Source organism: Lissotriton vulgaris, unplaced genomic scaffold, assembly GCF_964263255.1.
Source record: "Lissotriton vulgaris unplaced genomic scaffold, aLisVul1.2 SCAFFOLD_6628, whole genome shotgun sequence".
NCBI lineage: Eukaryota > Metazoa > Chordata > Amphibia > Caudata > Salamandridae > Lissotriton > Lissotriton vulgaris.
In genome coordinates, this window is record NW_028249341.1 from 21,163 (window position 1) to 47,506 (window position 26,344).

At 43.7% G+C, this 26,344-nt stretch overlaps 1 long non-coding RNA gene across 1 annotated transcript in view; it reads right to left on the minus strand.

Moving 5' to 3' along the window:
• Window positions 1–349: 349 nt before the first annotated feature.
• Window positions 350–26,344, minus strand: part of LOC147663600 (uncharacterized) — a 37,937-nt gene continuing 11,942 nt past the window's right edge. The window contains exon 3 of the long non-coding RNA XR_015305281.1: window positions 350–550. This is a non-coding gene — a long non-coding RNA (uncharacterized LOC147663600). The remainder of the gene's footprint in view (window positions 551–26,344) is intronic.

The window sequence follows — 26,344 nt, forward strand, 5'->3', positions numbered from 1 at the left end:
CCACACACTTTCTTTTTTTCAAAAAAATATATGGTCACAAAACAGAGGACATGCTGCAATGATATAAATATATGTTCAATAACAAAATTACAGTACACTTGAACCAGGAAAACAAATTGAGGCACTAAACTGTACATCTGTTTGCTTTGCATTGGTCACGAAGGCGATGCAATTGCTTTGAAATCACAAGGTATTGTCTTTTTCAATTTAGTGAGTCTATCGGCCATTTTTGTAGGTCGAGACATTGAATGTGCTACACTGAGACGCCAACGACTTGCAGTTCATGGGGGAGACATGATAAATTGTAAACCACGAGACACTTTACACAATATGTACCGCTGCCACAATATGAAAAATAATCATTTTATTTAATGTACAACGGAAAACAACAATAATTCTTAGTATTAAATAAATAGTTCGTCGTTACAGAGGGCATTTCAATTTACACTCCATCTGTAAGTTAAACAAATGAAGTTTAATAATTTTTAGGTTGAAATGATTTATTTGCGTCTCCTTTCATAGTTGTGCATCGTGTTCCTTTCATAAGATCCTGGAAGAAAAAAGAACATTGCTGTGAATAGCAGCACAGGGATACAAGCATTATTATAAGAGTACACATGCAGTGACTGAAGGACAGTTATTAGCAAGCAGCTTTAAAGACAATCAGACGCTCTCGTTTCAGTCAGTACAAGGCTTACATGAAAAAAGTCATTTTTAGGCAATAATTACTGAATGCAGAATTCTAAATCCACGCTTTGTTTCTAGACAATGTCTGAGCAAAGAAAGCTTGACTAATTGCTACATGTGCATCGGATTAGAAACAATATAAATGATTTTCCTAATGGTCAAATAACTTCAGGTCCTTATTAAAAGATAAAAACAACAACAACAAACAGAAAACACACAAACATCCCTTTTATAAATCCGCTTTGCATAGGAAACTAAATTCAGGGCATGTGTCAATATTGTCTGCATCCTTAAATCTTTAAAAATATTTTTTGTATTTGTATTTTGTCATTTAAAATAAAATGCTCAAGGCACATACATATTTAAAGCAATGCATAAAGGGCATTCAGTTGAAACAGGAATTAAATTTTCCAATGGCACATTCAAATATATATGTATGTGTGTTTATATATTTTTATATGTGTGTGTGTGTGTGTGTGTGTGTGTGTGTGGGTGTGTGTGTGTGTGTGTGTGTGTGTGTATTACCTACTGGTGTAGATGAAAAGTGTTTTTTGTTTATCCAATAACTTTAACACCATTTGATGAATCTTCACCAAATTTACAAAATTAGGATGACAGTTAGTTCAGCTGGTGTCTTGAAAGTTTTTGGGTGATTTGTCAAGTGGGGAAGAGATAAAGGGGGGTCCCAAAACACTTTTTCCCCAAGCAAATTGTCATAGGGATTTTAGACATGACTACATCCTAAACCACTGAGCGGAATTACACCAGATTTGGAAGAAAGGTAGCACTTAGTCAAGAAAGCGACTTTTTTGTAAATTGGTGTAAATCCATTCAGTATTTTTTTAATATAATTGAAAAACAAAATTTGTATATCTAGAGGCGCGGATCCTCCGAGGATCTGAAAGTTTCTGTGCCAAAATATGATTGGCAGCAATCTTGAGACTCAGTTTCAGCTGAGTTCCAGAAAAAATGTTTAAAGAAAAGAAACGGGGTCAGAGTCAGATTACCCTTTCCCCCTACCTCGGAACATGGTGTCCCCCTAGGGTACTGCCAGGGCTAAAAAGAAATTCTTTTTTAAATCATGACAGGTCCATGACTCCGGTCAAAATTCCCCCCCAAAAAACAACCCCAGGCTCCCACGTTTGTTTTGAAAAGAGCCCAGGAGTGGCAAGGTCCCAGGGCATTTTTAAAAAAAGGAAGGGGCACACAGGACCCCCCTCCTAAGTAATCATCAACTAGTCTGATAAAAGGGGAAAACATTGTGCTTTGGCCTCAACAACTCTATCTTGAAGAGGCCAATAGACACTTATCGAACACTAGCTGCTACAAAATCTCAAGCCTCAAAGAGGTGGGCTCCAGCAAGAAAGACCTCAGGAAACTTTTGAATGTCTACAGAGCTCAAGGACTACTGAGCAAAGATGAAACCACTTTTCTCGGCACAGTCACCAGTATTGCCTATATTGTATTTCCTCCCCAAGGAACACAAGAATACTGTCCCCATTCCAGGCCACCCCATCATCTCTGCAAGAAAAAGCATGTGTGAAAATATATCAAAATATGTGGACATTTTCCTCCAGGACCTAGGGCCAGATGTAGGTAAAAAACATTTACCGATTTTAAAATACCGAATTGTACTGATTCGGTATTTCAAAATCGGTAAATGGTATGTAGGTGCCAACATCTGGATTCGTTACCGAATCCTTAAAACTTCTTTAATTACCGATTCTGTAAATACCGAATCAGTAATGTCCATTCATTCCTATGGGCTTTGAAGCCCATAGGAATGATTAGGCATTACCAATTCGGTATTTACCGAATCGGTAATTAAAGAATTCACAAGGGTGCAGGGGGTGTCACTTTGAGACCCTCTGGCACCCCCAAAACAGGCACAGGTGCCATGTGGCAGGCATACCTGCCCTAAGGGCAGGTCTGCCTGTCACATGACATAGGTGTGCATGCACACATGTGCATGCACACCGGAATTGGTATTTTACCATCAAATTGGTTTTGATGGTAAAATACCGATTCGGAAAGGCTCCTGGGACTCTGAAGAGTCCCACCTACATATGGGTGGCTTAAAATCGGTAAATTTACCGCTTTTTTATTTTACCGAATTGGTAAAATTACCGAATCGGTAATTTTACCAATTCGGTAAAATATTGCCCCCTACATGCCAAATCTTGCAAACCGGTCGGTAACGGCCGAAAATACCGATTTTCGTCCGTTACCGACCGACCTACATCTGGCCCCTAGTCTCAAGTCAGCCTTTGTATATAAAAGTTATCAGTGACTTTTTGTTAAAAATGAAAGACATTCCATGGCACAATGATTATCTACTAATATCACTTGACATCACGTCTCTATACACTAGCATTCGCCACTGCGACGGGCTAGGTGTCTGCAAGCATTTTCTAGACAAGAGACGAATACAATGCCACAAACACAATGAAAAGCTTCTTTGTCTCATCGATTGGTGTTTAACACATAATTTCTTTATTTTCAACAAATCTGTGTAGCAGCAACTCAGGGGAGTAGCTATGGGGGCCTGTGTCTCACCCAGCTATTCATGTCTCCATGTAAGCTGGTGGAAGGAGCAGGTCTTCCGGGGCAAGCATTCAGCTACATGGCGGGGCAGCATTATCACTTGGCTCAGGTACATAGATGATGTGTGTTTAGTCTGGAAAGGCAACACTGATAGTGCTACATCATTCATTACAGATATCAACACCAACAACTTGAGTTTGAAATTTAATGCCAACATCAGTAACACATCCATTGAGTTCCTTGACGTCACACTGTACATCTCCAAAGGCACAATGCACTCTAAACTACATAGAAAACCCACTGCAGGTGGCTCGGTCCTACACGCCTCAAGTTTTCACCCGAGACACCTAATAGCTAGCATCCCCTATGGGGAAATGCTCTGATTGCAAAGGATCTGTAGTTCCACTAAAGACTTGACTGAGTGTCAAAGGAAGGCATGCAACAGATTTAGAACAAGCGGGTACTCCAAAGTCAATATCTTCAAAGCCATTGAGAGAGCTAACGCTAAACCACGTGCAGAACTTCTCACAGGAACATACACTCTAGAGCCCGACAGCATTAGTAACCCAGCAGCAGAGCAAACACAACCAGTCAGCACCAGACTGTTCATTACAGACACCACTGAAGAAAGAGCCATCAGAGCAGTCATCAATAGACACTGGGGAATCATCAGATCTGATCCAACATTGGGTCCCCTAGTTGCCCCTTATCCAGCTATAACATACAAACCAACTTACTCCATGCACGATGTGTTAGTAAAAAACAGCCCCAAAATCATTAAAACAGCCAACTGGTTAACTGACAGGAAAGGATTCTTTAAAAGCAATAGCTGAAGAGCTTGTAAAAACATAACACACCTAGATTCCGCCTTCCGGAGAGCACCATTAGTCATCACACACCACCTGACATACAGAAAAGTATTTGCCATTTACATTTTTGAATGTAAATGTGGTCTTCGATACATTGGAAGTACCAAGTTGCCAGTACATATGCGCATCTTACAATTGTCAACAGTGACTCCACCTACCGTGTAGCTAGGCACTTCAAGAAGGCACATCACAACAACCTGGAATACCTTCAATACTCGGTTATTGACTGCATACCAACACTTAGAAGGGGAGGTAACTGAGAAAATCTGTTACGCCAAATGGAAAGTAAATACCTACTTCAATTTAAAACCAAGACACCGACGTGTCTTAACACAAGTGAGGATCTACACTATTTTCTGTAATATTAACAATATACTGTCAGTCCGTCTCTTGAACTTCTAACATTGTTGTATTCCAATAGTCCATCACACCAGCACATCATCAGGTGGAATACATTGTTAATCCATTCCCACTAATCACTTAGTGGAGCAGAATATATGTCTTGCTTTTTGCATCTGTGCACCAATATATATATAAATATATATTTTTTCAAGATTATGGGTTCTGTCTGTTCGCTTCCTTGTCTGCAACCAAATTCTACGTGATGTATTTTTGAGTGAACTGCCATTGGGTAGGTTGTCCAGCACTAGACCTATCTACATAGATATCACATATATCTAGTATGACTCTTTTTTAATGTAATGTAATGGCTTTTTTTAAACCACCACCACTACAATTATTGTGCAATTATAACGAACGTCTCCTCCAATCTCTCCTAGGCACTCCCCCATAGTTCTCTCACCCACAATGTTTAATATTGATATCTCGCTGTAGTAGTCGTTTGCCCTCGTGATCAACAATGAACTTCTGTAAGGCACCACACACACTTTATAACAAACTAAGGCATTATCGATAGGATACAACGCAGCCCAGAGTACTCCTACACGGAATACTCTTACCCTTGTTCACAACCGTCCCAGTCTTTTAAACAATGCACGTACCTAACACTGTGTTTCCTAGGCTGTCGCCATCATCCCGTGGCCACTTTGGCTTGTATTTTCGCGGATATGCTGACAGCCTGGCATGCTGCATTTTTGCCAATTTTTGCTAATTTAGAAGTTTGCTGAGCCTACATTTACAGTTTTATGCATTTGTTATCTCTCTGTAACGTGGGTAAATCTGTAGGCCAGCATCTCGCATTTTTAAAAGGGATCCTCATTTATTGAATTACACTGCCTAAGGATATGTGACTACATGAGCTAATAGTCTGTCCACTATGCTTTTCCATGCTTATCCGTGTCAGACTAATGTTGCTTTCCTGGACCGCGCCCAGTGCCAGGACCCCTGGCCCCCACCGATGGAAGACAACCCGACTGTCCTACGATGCCACCGAACTCATCGCACTCAACACCGGCCGGATCCCCCGTTGCTATCGATCCACCCCGAAGCGCACCCACGGACCCTTCAGCTGCCGGGTCTGCAAGTTCACCTGCATCCGGACCTGCCTCGCACCTGCACCCGCCAAGCCGAACACCAGCAGCAACCACCTCAAGTGCATCCTGCTCAACACCGCTCCGCCCACAGACACACCATCGAACTCTGGAACCTCCTCGACACCACAGCTCCTGACGTTGCCTTCCTCACAGAAACCTGGATGAACGACTCCTCAGCACCCGACATCGCCATCGCCATCCCAGAGGGATACAAGATAACCCGAAGAGACCGCGTCAAACAGACGGGAGGAGGCATCGCCATCATCCACAGGAACACCATCCACATCACGACCAACACCGATGACACTCTGACAACCGCCGAACACCTGCACTTCCAGATCCGCACCGACCCGAACACCACCCTCAGAGGCACCCTGATCTACCGACCCCCGGGACCACGCACACAATTCAGCGAGGACATCGCCGACTTCGTCAGCCCGCATGCCCTCCCCTCTGCTGACTACATTTTCCTGGGGGACCTCAACTTCCACCTGGAGAACAACAACGACCGCAACACCATCACCCTGCTCGACAACCTCGACAACCTCGGACTCAAGCAGCTGGTGTCCACCCCCACCCACCTCGCCGGACATACACTCGACGCCGTCTTCTCATCCAGCAAAGACATCGCCTTCAGCCACGCCACTGGACTCCACTGGACGGACCACAGCTGCGTCCACTTCACCTTCAGAAAAACGACGATCCACCACCACCAGCAACAGGTTGCTCGTAGAAGCTGGAACAAGATCACAGCCGACCAGCTCGCCGCTTCCCTGAACCAGCACCCTCCCGCCAGCTCAGCGAACCCCAGCCAGGCCGCCGACAACATCACGAAGTGGATCAGCAACTGCGCGGACGAACTCGCCCCACTGAGGACCCCACCCAGCAGACCCGGCAGCAAGAAGGCCCCATGGTTCACCGACGAACTCAAGAGCTCCAAGAAGAACTGCCGAGCCCTCGAGAAAGCCTGGAGAAGGGAACCAACACCGTACAACATGACCACCCTCAAACTTGCCACCCGGAAACACCACCAACTGATCCGTGCCACCAAGAAAACTGCATTCAAGGACCGGCTGGACAACAACGCACACAATTGCAAGGAACTCTTCAACATCGTGAAAGAGCTCTCCAACCCCAACGCCGGAAACAACAACATCACCCCATCGCAAGACCTCTGCAATTCCCTCGCCTTCTACTTCCACAACAAGATCGCGGACATACACAACAGCTTCAGCACTCAACTGATGCACGCCACGACCGAACCACCGCCCCCCACCACCACCATCCGCTCCTGGACTCCGATCAGCACCGAAGACACCGTCCGCATGATGAACTCCATCCACTCCGGATCTCCGACCGACCCCTGCCCTCACCACGTCTTCAACAAGGCCGATGCTGTCATCACACCCTACCTGCGGGACATCATCAACACCTCCTTCGACACCGCCACCTTCCCTGAGAGCTGGAAGCACGCCGAACTCAGCGCCCTACTAAAGAAACCTACAGTGGACCCCACCGAACTCAAGAATTACCGCCCCATCTCGCTCCTCCCGTTCCCAGCCAAAGTCATCGAGAAGACCGTCAACAAACAGCTGGCCGCCTTCCTCGAGACGAACGGATCCCTCGACCCCTCACAGTCTGGCTTCCGAGCCAACCACAGCACCGAGACCGCCCTCATGGCTGCCACCGATGACATCCGAGCCCTGATGGACAACGGAGAAACAGCGGCCCTCATCCTCCTAGACCTCTCCGCGGCATTCGACACTGTCTGCCGCCGCACCCTAGTGAAGCGCCTCAGCAACGTCGGAATCCTGGAGAAGGCTCTGGAATGGATCATCTCCTTCCTCGACGGAAGAACACAGAGAGTCCGTCTACCACCGTACAAGTCAGAGGCCACCGAAGTCATCTGCGGCGTCCCTCAAGGATCCTCGCTGAGCCCCACCCTCTTCAACGTCTACATGAGCCCCCTCGCGGCCATCGCACGCCAACACAACCTCAACATCATCTCCTATGCTGACGACACCCAGCTGATCCTCTCACTGACCAACAACCCCGCCGCCGTCAGAGCCAACCTTCACGAAGGGATGAAAGATGTAGCCGAGTGGATGACGACCAGCCGCCTGAAACTGAACTCAGACAAGACGGAAGTCCTCATCCTGGGTTCCTCGCCTTCCGCCTGGGACGACTCCTGGTGGCCCCCCGCCCTGGGCACCGCACCCAAACCGACAGGCCACGCGCGCAACCTGGGCTTCATCTTGGACTCCTCCCTCACCATGACCAGACAAGTCAACGCCGTCTCCTCGTCATGCTTCAACATCCTGCGCATGCTACGGAAGATCTTCCGGTGGATCCCCACCGAGACCAGGAAGACGGTCACCCAGGCCCTCGTCACCAGCCGACTGGACTACGGCAACGCCCTCTACGCCGGAACCACCGCCAAGCTCCAGAAGAGACTCCAGCGGATCCAGAACGCCTCAGCCAGACTCATCCTCGACATCCCACGACACAGCCACATCTCCGGACATCTGAGAGACCTGCACTGGTTCCCCGTCAACAAAAGAATCACCTTCCGTCTCCTCACCCACGCACACAAAGCCCTACACGATCAAGGCCCGAGCTACCTCAACAACGGCATCAACTTCTACACTCCCAAACGCCATCTCTGATCAGCCAGTCACGCCCTCGCCGCCGTCCCCCGCATCCGAAGAACAACAACAGGAGGAAGGTCCTTCTCCTACCTGGCCGCCAGGACCTGGAACTCCCTCCCGACCGACCTGCGCCTGACCCAGGACCACCTTTCCTTCAGGAAGAAGCTCAAGACCTGGCTGTTCGAGCAGTAGCAGCACCCCCCCCCCCCCCTCAAGCGCCTTGAGACCCTCCGGGTAAGTAGTGCGCTCTATAAATGTCTTTGATTGATTGATTGATTCCTTTAAGCAGGAAAGCAACATGTATGTTAACTGAAGTAAAATGCCTTATCATGGTAGTTGACATAGTAACAAGACTACTACACTCACCTGTATATATTTCACCTATGACTTCACAGCGCGCTATGTGGTCAAGGCTGCATGTCTGGCAGCCGTAACTCGTCATTTGGACTTGATGCTCGAATAAACTTCTAACCACTTGCATATCAGCTTTTGGAGTCTGTGCCCTGGTGTTGCGTCACTGTGGATGTTAATGCTTTGTGATTTCGTAGGTATTTATATATATAAATATATATATATATATATATATATATATATATATTTTTTTTTTACAACAGCAAATTCCTTCTAGTACGAAGACACCGCACTCCTCTTGAAGTTAGTAAGTACTTGTTTTATTGACCTTTAGTCTTCCACCTACGCGTTTCGAACCAAATGGTCGCTGGTCACGGTAGCAAACATTAGTCCATTCTTAGTTTCAATGTTTATACAGAGTCACCATATTAGCTCACAATGAAGCATTCTGGGCTTTGTAGTTAAATTTGATGGTCTGGCTGAGTTCTTGCCTATCCCAGTGTAATATTGCTTTTGAAAGTCAGGTGTTTATTTGATTATTTGCGTAGGGTCCTGCCCATGTTTTAAAAGTGTCTGTGTGACAAGTAAGCACGTAAAATAACAATTTGTATGATTATTCAAAATGCATGATAATGCTATTAATCGTGCTTCCTCAGTCTGATGGACTGGGTGGCACATTAATCATTCTGGGCTGAGTGCCCATAGATTGCCCATGTTTGTTACCGCTTTTTTCACATGACTTTCTTGGCAATAAGGCACTTGGGATACAAACAAATTTAAAAATAAAGATTTGTTCTCTGCATCACTTCTCGAGTTGTCAAGTCAATTCTATGATTATAACATATTTACAGTGGACTTGGATGAAAGGTTTGTATATACAAGGGAGAAATCAATAGTAAAATAGGGAGGAGAGGGGTAAATTGTATTTATTTACAAATGAAGCGATTCCAGATCTTGGTTACAGTTGTTTTATCTTACACAGAAAAGCCCTACACATAATGAGCTGATTTACAGATGGACATGCATCTCTTCATGTCCGTTAAGTCCCCACGGAGTTCTGGTCTTGAATTTTATAATTAATTTCGACTCTAGGCGTCTTAATTTTTCGATCCGATTACCTCCTCTTTCATTTTCAATGACAGTTGCAATCCCTGAATACTTAATGTCCATCCAAGTCTTATTAGTGTGTATCTTCAGGTGTTTTGCTATGGCAGAACTGTGATCGTTGTTTTGGATCGTTCTTATATGTTCCAATATTCTCTTTTTAAAGGACATATAGTTGAGCCAATGTATCATTTGCCACAGTAGTACTCTATGAAGTATACCACGAATTGCGAGTCACAAGTAATTTTCTCTTGAATCTCAAAGTTTCTTCCTTTATGGTCTTTGATGTTGTCAGGTTTTTGCCCACTTTGCAAGCTTGACAGACCATACATTTTGTGAAGCCTTTCTGTCGTTTTTCCAGCCATGTTTCAGCTTTTATGTTTTTAAAGTGGCTGTTGACCAGTGTGTCGTGAATAGATGGTGCTTTTCTGTAGGAAATTAGTGGTCTTTCACCAATTAATGAGCCAATATCAGGATCCTTCTTGAGCACACCCTGATATTTTGTTAAAGTTTTTCGAATTATGAAGCTCTCTTTGGAGCATGTTAATATTAATCGAGGCTTATCTTCATCCTCTGTTTTTCCTCCATTTTTGTTCTTTACTATTAGAGTGTCAGCTCTAGATTTTGTTCTGGCTCGTTATTCTCCCTTTTTGATATCACTATGTCGATATCCTCGTTTTATGAATCGTATGTTGGTTTAAGTGAATTTCTTCTCCATTTTCCCTACTTCCGAGCAGTTTTGTTTCATTCGTAGAGACTCCACGTAGGGAATACTTTGCTTCAGTGATTGTGGATGAAATCTGTTACCATGCAAGACACTATTGGTTGATGTCGTTTTACTAAATACAGTAGTTTCCAACTTGTTATTTTTTATGTATACTTTAGTGTCCAAAAAGTCTAATTCCTTCTTTTGTATGTTGTATGTGAATCGTAAGCCAACTTCATTTTGGTTCAAGATCTCGATGTATTTAATTAATTTCTGTTTTGGACCCATCCATAGCAGGAGAAGTACCCCTGTTTGGTGGAGATTTACCTCGTTGTAGCCTCATTGTTCTCTCTATAGGAGGATTCATGCTATCATAGATTTATGAATTGAGATACACAAGGAACAATCACATTGCAGAAATGCACATAAGGTAACTACAGACATTTCCTTGTGAGCCATTACATAGATGGAGTCTAGAAAAATGCACTGGACATTTACCCAATGAGGTAGCAGTTTCTAATTAACCAGAAGAAAGTGCTCCACTTCAGTAGATCTTTTGTGCAAAACTGTGGACTCTTTTTGGATAAAGGAGCAGGTGTAGTTCTATTGTGGCACAGTAACTCACACAGCTACTGACACACACAGACATGTAGACATGCAATAACACACTCAAGTACTCACACACCCACTGACAGACCCACTCAGATACTACTACACTCACTCACAGACCCAGTTGGACCCTCACACACCCACTCACAGACCCACTCACATACCCACTCATAGACATACTCAGACACTCTACCTTGCACTCATAGACCCACTGAGACACTTGTGTACCCATTCACAGATCCACTCAGACACTCTCACACACACTCACAAACCCACAAAGGCACTCATGCAGCCACTCACAGACCCATTCAGATACTCTTACAACCACTTAAGACCCATTCAGACACTCATGCACCCACTCACAGACCCACTCAGATATGAACAACCACTCACAGATCCAGGCAGACACTAATGCACAAACATACAAAACTACTCATACTCTGTCACACCCACTCACAGAATTAATCTTAGACTCATGCATTGACAAACAGATCCTCTCAGACACTCATACACCCACTTAGAGACTCATGTACCCACTCACTGACCCACTCACATACTCAAACTCCCCCTCCGAGACCCACTCAGAGACTCACACACCTACTCACAGACTGACTCGCACACTCATGGAGGTGCTCACAAACCCACTCAGACAATCACTCTCCCATTCGCAGACCCACTAAGACACTCACTCATGCACTCTCTCAGACATCTACTCATAGACTTCTTCACCCGCAGAGACACTCATACTGACAAACAGACCCACTCAGACACTCAGGCACCCACTCACAGACCCATATAGTCACTCACATACCAACTCACAGACCCATACAGCCACTCACAACCACAAAACCACTCACACAACCACAGACCCTTAAAGTCATTCATACACCTCGTCTCACATGTTACAGATTACCATTAGGATATAAAATTTAAAAAACCTTTAAAATTCACAAAAAAATCCAAAGGTTACAGGGACATTATAGTTGGGAATTAACATTAAAAAAACCTTATAAATTCACTGAAAAAACAAATGTTACAGGGACATAGTAGTTAGGTGCAGATTTCACTTGTACAAACTCGTGACATGGTCAGTGACTGATTACATCACAAATAACATCACTGATGACATTGCTGATTACATATTCCAAAGAACCACTCACACATCCACTCACAGCCCCATATGTCTCTCATACTCTCACTCACACATACACAGAACAATTCACATACCTTTTCACTCATCCATGCAATACCTTATGTATCCATTTACTCAGCCACTTAGACACTCACACAACTACTCACTCACTCACATAACTATGCATACAACCACTTACTCATCCATATAACTAAAACAGCCATACAGTAACCCATTTAGCTACTCATGCGCCCACTCAATTAATCATACACTCACTCACTGATAGGCCCCTCACACACCCACTCAGTTAACCAAACACCTATTCAAACAGCCACTCACTCACCAATACAGGCAACTACACATCCACTCCCTCACCCAGACAGCCACTTACACAGCCACTCACCGACCCACTCACCCTTGCTCACAGACACACACCACAACCTCAGCATAATCTCCTACGCCGACGACACCCAGCTGATCCTCTCCCTGACCAACGACCCCGCCGCCGCCAGAGCCAACCTGCACGAAGGGATGAAAGAGGTAGCCGAGTGGATGACGACCAGCCGCCTGAAACTGAACTCGGACAAGACGGAGGTCCTCATCCTGGGCTCCTCACCCTCCGCCTGGGACGACTCCTGGTGGCCTCCCGCCCTGGGCACCGCACCCAAACCGATAGACCATGCACGAAACCTGGGCTTCATCCTGGACTCCTCCCTCTCCATGACCAGGCAAGTCAACAACGTCTCCTCGGCGTGCTTCAACATCCTACGCATGCTAAGGAAGATCTTCTGGTGGATCCCCACCGAGACCAGGAAGACCGTCACCCAGGCCCTCGTCACCAGCCGACTGGACTACGGCAACGCCCTCAACGCCGGTACCACCGCCAAGCTCCAGAAGAGACTCCAGCGGATCCAGAACGCCTCAGCCAGACTCATCCTCGACATCCCACGAACCAGCCACATCTCCGGACATCTGAGAGACCTCCACTGGCTCACCGTCAACAAAAGAATCACCTTCCGCCTCCTCACCCACGCACACAAAGCCCTACATGACCAAGGCCCGAGCTACCTCAACAGCAGAGTCAACTTCTACGCTCCCAAACGCCACCTCCGATCAGCCAACCACGCCCTCGCCGCCGTCCCCCGCATCCGAAGAGCGACTACAGGAGGAAGGTCCTTCTCCTACCTGGCCGCCAAGACCTGGAACTCCCTCCCGACCGACCTGCGCCTGACCCAAGACCACCTCTCCTTCAGGAAGAAGCTGAAGACCTGGCTGTTCGAGCAGTAGCGGCACCCCCCCCCCCCCCCCAGCGCCTTGAGACCCTACGGGTATGTAGCGCGCTTTATAAGTGTCACTGATTGATTGATTGATAGCGCTATTCACTACCCATACAGCCATTCACTCACACACCAAATCACTTACAAACACATTCACTCATTCATACTGCTACTCACACACCTATTTATTCACCCACATAGCTACTTAAACCGCCATATGTTCACACATTCAGCCACTCACACATTCACAAACACAGCCATATCGCCATGTTTCCAATGGAAACATGGTCTTAACTATATCTACCTATATATGTAGGAGTCCTCGTGTTTTGCCTCAAATAGGAAAGAAACAAAATGTGGCACACAAGAAGATAGCACAATAGTTTATAATAAACTATTGTGCTGTCTCCTGGTGTGCTGCATCTTGTTTATTTGCTATTTGAGGCAAAACACAAGGACTCCTATGTATTTCGAGTGACTGCTGCTGTCGCTGGCTGGCACCGACGCCGGAGGCAGGGAAACACGAAGTGCAGCTTCTCTGGTGATATATATATATATATATATATATATATATATATATATATATATATATATATATATATATATATATATATTTTTTTTTTTTTTTTTTTTTTTTTTTTTCTGGGGACAAAATTCTGCCAATATGTAATAACAACATAGCTTTAGTGAGATTGAGCACTATAGTACAATAGGCAGAACTTTTAATGTTTGCCAATAAATAAAACATGCATGCACTTTAGACAAATATATTCATTGATCACCTATTGTTTTTTAAACTTGCACTGAGCACTTTATGTGATGTATACGCCATGAAATGTTTATTTTTGCGTTATTTGCACATTACAAGATGGCTGCTATATACTGCATTTGAAAATAACATACCGTCATTGATGTCTATGACGAGTGAGCTTTAAATGGCGATTGGAATTGTTACACGGGTGAACACTGACGAAGCCTCCGGGCGAAACGCGTCTGTTGTGGGGTTAGGGGCTCAAATTTAATAAACTTTTGTGAAGCTGAAGGTATGGCGTGCTGGTCTTCTGTCTAGCCCTACTGGAGTGGACTGTTTGTGAATTTGTAAGCGGCCCACCACCGCTGACCGAGCACCCGGGACGAAGAGGAGCGACGGCGGTGAGGACTCTGTGATGTAAATTTTGATGGCCGTCTGCCCCGGAGCGAGGAATATGCAATCGGAACATTGAGCGGAACGAAGTGCTCAATTGTAAAAGCGAAAAACGGAAAGAAAATCGAACGTCGCGGAACCCTCGAAAAGCAGCGAAAGACTTGGACGCATCTGCTGGGACTACGGCAGTCGGACCGAGACACCCGCCAGAATCTGGGTGAGTGAAGCGACGACGATAGTCACGTTTTAGATTTAATATGCTCCTGTCCCGACATCACATACCAGTATGAACTTTTGAACATTTAAACAGCCCCGCAAGTGTGTAGAGTATTGCAACACCGCCTCCAAGCATACAACTGTGTGTATTGCATGCTAAAAAACGGCAAACCCAGCAACATTAACACGATGTCAAACACTGGAGATTGGATGCGTGAAAGATAGTCGGCAGCGGAAATAATGTTTAAAACTAATAAAGACAAACAAACAAAAGCTGGGAAAGAAACTACAACCCCAGCGCCAACGACCAATTTAAACATTTTATTTCAGCAGCTTGAAAAACTAATGGAAAGAGAAGTAAGAAAGTGGTGGGAAGCCACTTCCCTACAACGTTATGTGGACTGCGACCGTGTTCCAAGGGGCCTCCGCATATACACAGTACCATCATACGAAAAACCCAATCCAGCCCTACTAAGAGAATGGGCAGAATATACAGCTGAAAGTGCTAAAGGAATGGTGAAAATGTTAATAAAGTATGCGTGGATAGACAGAGATGATTGTCTAAAGGAGATAGCAGACCTGGAACAAACGATCACAAACGAAAAAGACACCAAAACTAGCGAAGAACTCAGAGCCACAATGATGAAGAGAGTCAAGGAGTATGAACTTGGCATTAGAAAAAGGAAACAAAACAAATTCTTAAGAGACGAACAAGACTATTTATCTGGGAGAATTTTGACGTTTGCTCGCAAGTTTGATGCGACCAGAAAACGGTTGGCACAAGGGGCTCCTGCAGCAAACACCGCAGAAACTTCGGAATCTGAACTCTCGGATGAAGAACGTGCAGGGGCACATGGTGACAGCAATGTTACGAGTGAAGATCAAGAAGACAATGTTTTTTTCGACGAGTTCCAAGTAATAAAAGAAACCAGACAGAGGCCACAACAACGCAACCACCCTCCAAATCTAAGAGGAAAACGAGGAGGGGCAAGAGGGGGAAATGTGGCTACCGCCTCGCCAAGAGTAACCAGGAGTGCTTCCAGACGCACGAAACGGTAGAAGATAAGACCATCATTAATCTCTCATCAAGAAAATTATCAAAAGATGAGGAACGGATACTCAAAAAGGGTTTGAGCTTCTGCCCCACCAATGATCTTGACCTGGTAGATACCAAAATTGACCTCTTTAAATTTATTAGGAAACTCAAATTCCAAAAGATCTTCGCTCTACATCCCACAAATGCAACCAATGGGAATGAACCAACACAGAATGAAGGCGATGAGACAGTCACACTAACCCAATTTGTGGAGACATTAAATGACACTGCCCAAAACATAACGAACGACCGAGATACTGAAGCACAAACTTCATACAGTGCAAGCAAACAGATAAGGGACCCAAGCAACATGAAAAAGAAATCGAGGAAACTTCCTAAAACACAATATGATGCGATTGATGTTTTTAATGATGCAATACTCATGGACTTAGAAAAACTGGCAAAAGAGAAACTAGACGTGAAAAAATCTAACATAACCAGAAAAGAATGGGAAGCGATCAAATCTTTGAGCAGCGATGAAACAATTGAAATCAAACTCTCCGATAAAGGTGGAAACATCGTAATATTTTCTAAAGAGAAATATCAGGAGGAGGTCCTGAGACAACTAAGGGATAAAGACTGCTATGAAACAATCAGCAGACAGGAATATAATAAGAGCATCCTGGAATTCAACAAATTATTGGCATTTTGGAGGGAAAAAGGGATGCTGAGTATTGATGAACTGCTGTATTTACAATACGATTCACCGATCCTTCCAACATTTTATCACTTGCCAAAAGTTCACAAAGACCCTATTAGACCACCTGGGAGGCCATAGTTTCTGCTATTGGCAGTTTGCTGGAGAATGCCTCCAGATTCATTGATGGATACATCGCACCTATTGTCAAAGAACTCCCCTCCTATGTGAGGGATACACAGGACTTTCTTCGGTTGATAAATAACATTGCTTGGGAACCTGGTTTCCTACTAATAACTCTGGACGTTGTCAACCTCTATACCTGTATAGCACATGATAATGGCATTTCTGCAGCTAAATGGTTCCTTGATCAAAAACATGTCCAATATCGGGACCATAATGAAATGCTTGTACAATTAATAACTTTCTGTCTTAACAACAACATATTTTTGTTTGCAGGACAGCTGTACAGACAGGTTAGAGGAACATCTATGGGCTCGTGCTTCTCTCCCAGCTACGCGAATCTTTTCGTAGGCTGGTGGGAGAAGCACGAGGCCTGGGGGGCGGCAAACGACCGCTGGACAGATAATATTCTTCTATGGACAAGATACATAGATGATCTGTTTGTGGTGTGGCGCGGTAGTGGATCCTCGGCTGAGGAATACATCGCCGAATTGAACAATAACAACTGGAACATCAAATTCACCCATGAAATAAGTGACACCAGGGTATACTACCTCGACCTGGAAGTCTATGTAGACAAAGGCAAAATACAGACCAGGCTGTATAGAAAACCGACGGCCGGTAATGCTGTCCTACATGCAGCGAGCCAACATCCAAAATGTCTTGTAGGCAGCAAACTATATGGCGAATTCCTTTGCCTGAAAAGAAACTGCTCGGCTGAGGAGGAGTACGTTCGGGCCAAGGAAGATGCCATAAAAAGGTTCCAGATCAGAGGATACTCTCGGAACGCATTATTTAATGCGGAAGAGAAATCAAATAAAATCCAAAGGGACGACCTATTGATACCCAAACAGGTGTTGAAGAATGAGAATAACCCTAGAATGATCACCACATTCAATTCCAAGTCAGGTAGGATTATGCACATTTTTCAAAAAAATTGGCATATCCTTAAAACAGATCAGGTAATGAGTAAAATCCTTCCAGAAAGACCCATTTTAACATACAAAAGGAGCCAATCTCTGGGGGACCATCTTGTCCATAGCCATTATGTACCACAAAAGAAAAAACCTGTCCAAATCACAAAATCTACGGGGTTCTTTCCATGCAGAGCATGCAAGGCATGTAAAAATAGAAAGATAACTAAAACTTACCCAGGGAAAACTGATGAAAATGAACCCGAGAGATGTATTAAGAAATTACTCAATTGCAATTCTGAGTACACTTTCTATTGTCTTACCTGTCCCTGTAAAAAACGCTATATAGGCAGTACGATTAAGCCCGCAAAAATGTGAATCTTAGAACACCTTTGTGCAATAACTAACAGGGACAAGGCCTACCCCGTAGCGAGACACTTCGCTGAGTTCCACAAAAGCGACAGGGACCTGTTAAGCTTCTATTGTATGGACCAAGTGGAACGCAACGAAAGGGGTGGTGATAGAGAAAAAAGACTCCGGACTTTAGAGTCAAAATACATAATCGGGCTAAAAACCACAGTCCCCTGGGGTTTGAACAACAATGAGGAGATGTGGATACATCTGGAATAAGACCTAAAGCATTGTATAACATCAGACAATTCCCACACTCCTCATGAACGGCCTTGCATCTCTACATTCTTTACACTCTCTATGATACCTCTGCATCCGATAACACAAAAAACTCCCTCCCCTCCCCTCCCCTTCTGAACGTTAGCCCATCCAGAGCAATATGGACTGAACAAATTGAGAAGGGGCGCATAAGCCCATTCAGGGCTCAATTCTGGGGACAAAATTCTGCCAATTTGTAATAACAACATAGCTTTAGTGAGATTGAGCACTATAGTACAATAGGCAGAATTTTTAATGTTTGCCAATAAATAAAACATGCATGCACTTTAGACAAATATATTCATTGATCACCTAATGTTTTTTAAACTTGCACTGAGCACTTTATGTGATGTATACGCCATGAAATGTTTATTTTTGCGTTATTTGCACATTACAAGATGGCTGCTATATACTGCATTTGAAAATAACATACCGTCATTGATGTCTATGACGAGTGAGCTTTAAATGGCGTTTGGTACTGTTACACGGGTGAACACTGACGAAGCCTCCGGGCGAAACGCGTCTGTTGTGGGGGTAGGGGCTCAAATTTAATAAACTTTTGTGAAGCTGAAGGTATGGCGTGCTGGTCTTCTGTCTAGCCCTACTGGAGTGGACTGTTCGTGAATATATATATATATACACACACGCACACACACACACACACACACACATATATATATATATTCACTGAAAAAAACAATAGTTACAGGGACATTATAGTTAGGAAACAATATAATACCAGGCTCAGGGATGTTATAGTCAGGGTGACATTTCACTCCTACAAAACCAGAGATATTCAGCAGTTATAGTTAGCTGAGCTAACTATTACTCGCGCCCCTGCCATGAACTACTTATGATCTCACATAATATATCACTCATAACATGGTCAGTGACATCACTGATGACATCACTGATGAAATCTCAAAGTACATAACTGATGACATCATCCATAGAATCTTTGACACACCCACTCACACCCAAAATAACCTTTCATCAACCCACTCCAACTTTCACACAAGCATTCTAAGAACCACTGACACACCCACACCAGTGCATACATACCCATAACCAATTCATTGGTCTACACACAGATGGATTCAGTCATCCATAAAGCCACTAATAATCCAACACACTCACTAATACTGCCACTGAGATAACTACTCATACACCCATACAGCCACTCATAACTCATACACTGTCAGTCACCCATAGAGCTACTCACACACCTACTCACTCAAACATAGAGTCAAACACAAATTCACTTAACTATACAGTTATACACATACCCACTCACTTATTGATAGATACCAACAAATACTCACTCACCTATACAGTCACTGACACAAGCACACACTCACCCATACAGCCACTCTTACATTCACTTACTCACACATACAGTCTCTCTTATACTCCAGCACTCTCCTATACTGTCTTTCACATATGCAGTTACTCACCCACATACCACTGACACATGCATTCAGTCACCAACACAACCATACTATTGTCAGGAAAAAAATTATGGTCACTGGTGTATCATTTATATACTGTCTTCCCCCCTCCCTCGGCGTGAAAGCCCTGATAAAGGTGCGCCCATAGATCTGGGCTTGGCACCGAAACGTGCGTTGGCGTTACCTGATTTCTGGATCCAGTCTCATCGATCTGGACTCTCTAGCAGTGTGCTACGAAGGCTCCCCCCTGGATCCCATTTTCGTGTCACTCTGGGGATTACGTTGAGGAATTTGTATTGAGTGTGGTTTATGTGTGGATGTATGCCCGTGACTGAATGATAAGAAAGTGTATGGTTGTTGAGAGGTTGATGTGGGGAAACTATGTTATATTATGTGTATTTATTGATGTATTTTTTATCTACTGATTGATGTATTATGGTATCTAATATTTTGAATAACTAGTACACAAACAAAATCTGAAGAAAATAAGATAAAGATTTTGTACCTTTATACTTGAAATTTATTCCGTCCTGTGACCCTTCTGTCGCCCCTTGGTGAGTTCCTTGTCATGCATTAAAACTAGTGGACTCCTTATGAGCCATTGTTGAATCCGCGTGGGTGGACTTTTTTCCTGACAATAGTGTTATTTTCCCCCGACGTCTGCCGGTATTCGTTGCAGGGGGCCCCTTTTGTATTGACCAGCACAGCCATACACATACTCCCTCACCCAAACAGCCCCTTACAGACACATAGCTGTCTCAGGGCCATTGTCAGAAAGCCGATACACGGCTGAAGGAGTGTGTTATTCATAACAAAAATAGTGATTTTATGAAAATATATAAAATATTTTGAACATTGGTGATTTAATGACAAATGTGCACCTGAGAAAGTGTATTAGTACACGGGTAGAATTGTTGCTTAGGGCTCGATTGTATTGCAAAGAATGACAGTGCATATTGAATGTAGAAGTATTGCACACTTCAAAATGGCGCTGCGTTTAAGAATTAGCGCGAGGGTCCTTTCTCTGTTACCTTGAAGGAGGAATGCTTCAAAAACATGTCGTTTCTGAAATGTTATAGACATAGAAGAAGGCATTTCGCTGAAACGCGACCGCATCTGTTGCTTGTTGTTGGTCAATTGGTGAATAAAGCCTTTTGTTGGATACCCCCGTGAGTGCGGAAATTTCCTTTTTGAACACGGAGGATTTGGAGCGAGAAAAAAAAAAAATATATATATATATATATATATATATATATATATATATATATATATATATATATATATATATATATATTTATTTATATATATTTAACCTACTACTGGTGGTTGCCAGTAATTAGTTATAGTTAAGACCATGATTTCATTGGAAAAGCATTTTTGATTTGCCTAAATCTTTGACGCCATTTCAGGAACCTTCATGAAATCTTCTCCAAAAAAGTGCTTTTCCAATGTCAATTTACATATATATATATATATATATATATATATATATATATATATATATATATATATATATATATAGCTGCCTTCGTTTGACTGTATGCTAAACCTGGAATAAACTGAGGCATTACTTAACAACATTGTGGTCCGTGCTCTGTTTCCGCATCCTGCGAGGGAGAAGCGGTGTTAGGAGTTTGCTGATACACATATATATACACATATATATTATTTATATATATGTATATATAGAGAGAGAGAGAGAGCGAGAGAGAGACTGAGATAAAAGGGAGTAGCCGTCGACGTTTCGACCCCACACTACAAATGTAGGCATAGTTGAAACCCTACACCGGGGTCTTCATCAGGACAAAGAACGTGAAAAACTTGAGTGCTTTACTATTGTGTGGAAATTAATCACTCCACCCAGCATGGTAATAATTAAAATTCTTCTGTGTTTTGGATGATGTCGCCATATTCTCTCCAATTTGATTGCGAGTAGATCACTAATATATTACTTACTGTATCTTTATAGAATTCGTAGTGTACCCTTGGGTTTCACGTTCTTTGTCCTGATGAAGACCCCGGTGTAAGGTTTCAACTACGTCTACATTTGTAGTGTGGGGTTGAAACGTCGACGGCTACTCCCTTTTATCTCAGTTGACGCCGCCCCTAATTTTGGATATTGAATACCAGCGTCATACACATGATTCTTGATGAACTTTTGGAAATCTGCGATTCCATTTCTTGGCTCAGGGATCTGAAGCCAATTTAGTTTCACAATTTTGAAATCATTTGTTGTCACATTTACTATCTTTTCTCACACATTCACCTTCTTCAAGCATCACGCTAATACCTCCTTTTACCCCCCCTTTTTTCTCCACTTGGGGCACTATGATTAATGTATTTGTGTCGAATGTACTGTAGATTTTGCCCATTGTGATTATTTGACAATGCGCCCTGTTTAATGTGTGTATTTATTTTTACTGTGAATAAATGTGATTAATTTTTAACGGTTCACTGGGACCCCTTTCTTGTATACTACATAGCACCCAGGTCCCCAGTGACTTATTTGGGTAAAACCCCCCTTCTATTTATCTTGTATAAGTGTAGGTAATCGCAGCATGTTAATGTTCCTTATTTTCCAGTTCAACAGCGGCGAAGTAAAACTAAAGTTAACTTTCGCAAATGAGTGTTTAATGACAGAGCTTGAAGTACTTACTGTGAACGTAGGAAGATGTGTGTTTGCATTTTGCAAGAAGTATTCTTGCCCCTCTTCTATTCATCATGTATATTAATCGCCTAGGGGAGGCATTAATGATATTGGATCAGACTTCCCCAAAGCAGGGCATAGACTATACAGTTTTCCTATTCGCCGACAATGGGGCTTTAATTGCCCGCACGCAAATCGAATAACAAAGTAGCTATAAAACGCTAGGCTGCTCGAGTGTCCCGGCGCTAACAGGGCAGAAAAGCGGAAGAATCTATGAGTGAGAGATTAAAACGCCTCATTGAAAAGTCAAGTCTTCAACTGACGTCTAAAAGACATGCTTTGATTTGATTTGTTGATTTTGATTTGAGCCTGAGATTTGAGGAGCCTGCAATGTTTGGTAGATGCTTTTGTTGATTTTATGTGTAGCATGGATTTATCCACAAAGTGTATAAAATCAGGGGGCATATTACCTAGAAGTGCGTTAGAAAACGCACAATGCACATTCCTATATTGCCGGCTATCGCCGGATTTTTTCGCCATGATAGCGCGCAATTATCAATGAGCATCACATAGGCGAAATGAAATCTGGTGATAGTCGGCGATTTGGCACATTAGCGCATGAAAACAAACGTTGTTTTCATGCGCTAATGTGTGCATTGATAATATGGGGGGGTGGAATCAGTGTTATGATCCACACCCCCATGTTATCAATGCCCAAACACCTGGTCAGAGCAGGCGTTGGAAGACCTGCGATAAACAAGTTTATCGCAGGTCTGCCTCTCCCAACGCCTGCCTTGGTAATAGGGTGTTCCCACCTCCAACCACATTTGACATGTGGTTGGACGTGGGAACGCCCACTTTGCATGTCATTAGCGCTGTTTGTCGCCGACATGCAAAGTGGGCTTGAGCCAGGCGTTAAAATGCCCTTGTGGATAGGGCTCTAGAAGTATCGCCGCTTTCTTGGCACAATTTGCCGAAAAAGCGGCAATACTGCCCCTTGCTAATATGCCCCCAGATTCTATGGTAATAGACCCTAAGAACACCTCATGTCGTAAACCCTCAGCTAAGCGTCAGGTCTTGTTCAAGGTGGAAAATGTTTCCTATCTGGGCTTGTTCTTAAACTCAGGACTTAGTTGGAAAACTCTTCTAACTGAAAATAGAAGGTCCTTTCAAAAACCCATTTCCGGGCTACAGGATTTTCTTAGGCATATTGTGCAAAAGTTTCAGAAACTTTTACTTGATGTCTACAAGGCCAAATTTGTCCCGATGGCTACCTTTGGCAGCAAAAGTTTGGGGTATGCCAATACGGACTGTATCCAGGTAATAGAGAATAAATTCCTGAGAAATATAATGACCATTGGTCAAGGAATCTCCACCGTAATTGCACACATAGACTTGGGCATGCCATATATTGCAGATCTTATACCAGTTCACCCCCTCTTATTGTGGTGTTCAGTCTGCTACAAAGAGGATTTGTATTTTAATAGGATCATGCTTCAGTATTGTTTGCTCTTAGATAATGTAGCTCATATCCCATGGTTACAATGTTTAAAACAATTGTTCAAGGAGCTAGGGAGTCCAGGCCTATATTAAAACCCAGGGGACATTAAAAAAGGACTTTGCAAGGATCAAACAGACCTTCTTCCAAAGGGTGGCCATTGAACGGGAGAATTCTGCTTTGATAAAGCAGACCGTGAACCTTGGTTAAATATGTCAGTGGAATAGGGCCCTATCTCCTCCTGAATACGTCCAACAGATGCCTGCGTCTTTTGGCATTCTTAAGGCTGGCTATTTTCCAGTAGCTTCTGTTGCTGAAGGGGGCCTGGTATAAATTGCCTAATGTGCGTATTTGTACTTGCAATAATACCTCGATCTACGACTCCTTGCCTATTGTACTTGTGTGTCTAATGTTTGCTTATCTTGTCACAATGATATCAGACCACTTTTGATTACGGCACATTTTAGGCAAATTAGACCGACATACCTCTACTTACAGCTGCTAATGACACCAGAAGTATGTTCCTTTGTTTTCTCTCTGGAGTCTTTTTGATCACCTTTTAACCCTGTAATGTTGGGCACTTGTTGCTGTTGGGATAAGGTGGGCGCACGTAGCCCAATTTATTTTTAACTGCTTTTTCAACTAATCTTTTGATTAATTTTTATTTGATTAATTTCATCTGAGGTTTTATTTTGACTTGTTACTCCTATATATGGAGTTGTTACATTTTTTAGATTTATTTTTGTTGTATGTGATAAACACTTTTATTATTTTAACATAAAATCGAATAAACTTTAATGAACTGAACTGAACTGAACTAATGACAGAATGTTCCAAGTGAACAGCAGAGAAGTAAAACCACAGTTAACTTTCACGAAAGAGTGTTTAGTGTCTGAGCTTGAGGTACTTAAAGTGAAAGTAGAGAGATGTGTGTGTATGCATTTGGGATGAAATATAGGATTCTTTATGTTTAGCTTTCATGAATTCCCACTTACCCATAAAAGCACTGAGGTTTCTATGCAGGGATACGATTAAAGTATATTAAGTTCACGGTTGTAGTTGTTTAGTGTTGCAATAACAAGTTAATTAAGGCACCTCCTAGTCTTGTAGAGATCCACTACAACCAGCAGACCAGGACCGGCACTAGGCATGGGCAGTGTGGGCAGCTGCCCAGAGCCCCGCGCTCAGCTCAATAACAGGGGGCCCCACTTTCACACATTCATCGTCAGCTCACCTACTCCCCCAGGCCCCCTCTCCGAACTCGATCACATTGCTAATGTGTTTATGAGCGAGGTGTCTTGAACTCACTGGTCAGGGAATGGTAGTATTCCTGGGCGTGAATGGTGGGGGGAGGGTAAACAAGGGGTAGAGGACGTGAGGACACCAAAGTCAGCAATTAGGTCGGCTCTCAAAGAGGAGTGCGGGGCAGCACCTCTGTTGAAAACCTGTGGCGAAGAACTGATCTGCCCTTTGTGTATTCCGTTTCCAGGCGACAGAAGGCTCTTTTGTTTCCACAAGGAGCCGGACATTAACAGATAAGGAGAGGTTGATGAGGGAAGGAGGGAGCATCCAGCTCAGACTGGCACAGTAGAACAGTGTTTTGTAAAGTGTCTCCCTACTGCTTAGAGGCAGATAGGAGGTGGTCCTTTTGCCCTGGACCTCGAAGCACTGAATCAGGCTGAAAAGTTAGGTGTGGGGCCCCTATTCCTGAGACTTGAGCCATTATCTAGTGCTGCGAAGGCCAGGGCTGGTGTGCCTCGCAGCTCTCCATCGGGCTGCAAAGTCCAGATGTGGGGCCCTGACACAGGGCTTTGTAGCCATTATGTAGTGCTGGGAGGCCCAGGACAGGGAAAGCCTGTCCTTGGCCTCACAGCACTATACTGTTAGATTATTACATTGTATTTCCCAGAGAGACTAGCATGCTTGCTTGCCACCCTAGGACGCCAGTGATAAACTTAGAGGGCTGTCTAGTAAATGCAGCTAAGTGAGTCAAAATTGATTACCTCCCAATTTCCCCAGCAGGTAGCTCTGTGGCCCCTCTTATCGCGAATGAAGCAGATTGACTGCTTTGTAATACACTTTGAGTCCCTCACTTATTTCTGAGCGGCTTTGAATTTCTTGTCCATTTAATTACCTGTAGGGGATTTCATAGATACTGTTTTGACAGCCCATGATTGTGCTGCACCTGGGTCTTGTTTAACAGGGAAGGGATGGTGGGGTGTGGTGGAAGGCATAAGGAAAGTACTGTAGCTGGACAATGCTTTAACACATAATCGTTCGGTACACCTCCAATTGGTCCCACTCTAATCCACGCCAATCCATCCCTCCTCACCCCACACCAATCCACCCCACTTAAACCAATACGCCCAATTTAATCCAATCCACCCTAGACCAATTCAATCTGCCCCACTTAATCCAAGCCACCTCACTTAATCCAAGCCATCCCACTTAATCCAATCCACCCTAGACAAA